Source organism: Perna viridis, chromosome 15 (genome assembly GCF_037379345.1).
Source record: "Perna viridis isolate PV_CMFRI_1.1 ecotype Kerala chromosome 15, ASM3737934v1, whole genome shotgun sequence".
NCBI lineage: Eukaryota > Metazoa > Mollusca > Bivalvia > Mytilida > Mytilidae > Perna > Perna viridis.
This window is the reverse complement of record NC_142459.1, coordinates 13,332,447-13,333,999: the sequence shown is the minus strand read 5'-3', so window position 1 is coordinate 13,333,999 and position 1,553 is coordinate 13,332,447.

Sequence of the window (1,553 nt, the reverse complement as noted above, 5' to 3'; positions counted from 1 at the left end):
CTTGTAATGTTTATCAATTAACATAAACAAGGTACTGTTTAGCCGATAGCGAGCAACCCTGTCGAATTCCTATCTCAATATTAAAGAAACGAGAATGTTTGTGGTTATATATGATAAAACTCGACAGTTTATCATAGAATTTATCCAAAAGAGTCTAATATTTTCCCGAAATCCAGATTTCAAACAATTTTATTTTCAGGTCATTATGGTCAACCGTGTCAAAGGTTTTTTGGCTGTCCAGAAAGGTGACAATTACACTATAATTCCTCTCCATGACGTGATACACAGTCAATTGAAGGTTGAAAGATGCGAACATGCTACCCAAATGTTTCTGATATGCAATTTGTTGGGGATTGGTAAAGGTGGTGATCAGTTCGTCCATGCGACAATCCAGAAAATTATCAAATACCTTGCAGAGTACTGGAATAAGGGGATAATAACACTGTCTTTCCAAGTAGGTGGAAATCACACCATTTTCAAATATCAAATTAAACAATTTGCTTAAGTGATCTGCTAACACATTTCCGCCATACTTCAAATATTCGTAGCACATTTCATCAACACCGCTTTTTTATGCGGAAGACTATGAAGCATTTTAATGACTTCAGCACCATCAACAGAGACCAAACCAATGCTTGGAGAGGGCGCACACATGATTCTCAAGAAATTAATTGAGGTACGATGTTGCGGATATCACACCTTTACAGTTCTATGCCATTAAGTTAATTGACGTAGCCGTTATGAATATTATTTGAGTCACTATATTTACTTCGTAAATCAAATATTTACTTCGTGAAATCCATTTTCGGACTTTTATGCCAGTTGGCCAAAAAGGAACTGTTGCGGATAATGACACTATCTTGCAATAAAACGTTTAATTGCGCAGAGTGTCTGGTTGAATTTGGGTTATCAAAGAAACGGTAAACTTCAGAAATTCGCTAAAATTGGAGGCAAGGACACATCACGTTATTTTTTTGGAAATTCTCGTTCAGATAGAATCTTCAAAAGCAAATCCTGAATATGCTAATTTATTGTCTTATTTCGATTCATCGTCAGGAATTAATCCGATTGTTGAAAAGTTGCCTTACAACATCCAGGAGAAATGGACATCTCGAGCAACTAGATACAAAACTGACTATTGTGTTCCATTTCCGCCGTTATCGTTCTTCGTGAATTTCATCAGAGAAATTTGTACAATCAAAAACGACCCAGCATTTAACTTTCATAATATAGACAATGTGTATTCCAGGAAACCAACTTCAAATCGTCGAAATGGTCATAGTGCAACTACGGTATTCAATCGTAGAACTAATGTGAATGTCGGAGAGAAGGAAAACGGAGAATTTGAACTTTGTCCTTTACACAAATCAAAGCATAGTTTAGCAACTTGTAGGGTGTTCAAGGCCAAAAGTTATGATGAGAAGAGACAAATTTTGAAAGACCATAGAATTTGCTTTAAGTGTTGTCAGTCGTCAAAATACATTTCACGGAACTGCACAGCTTGTGCTTGAACCTTGTGCGAACACTGTATTCATGAAAGAACCTGTCAAGAA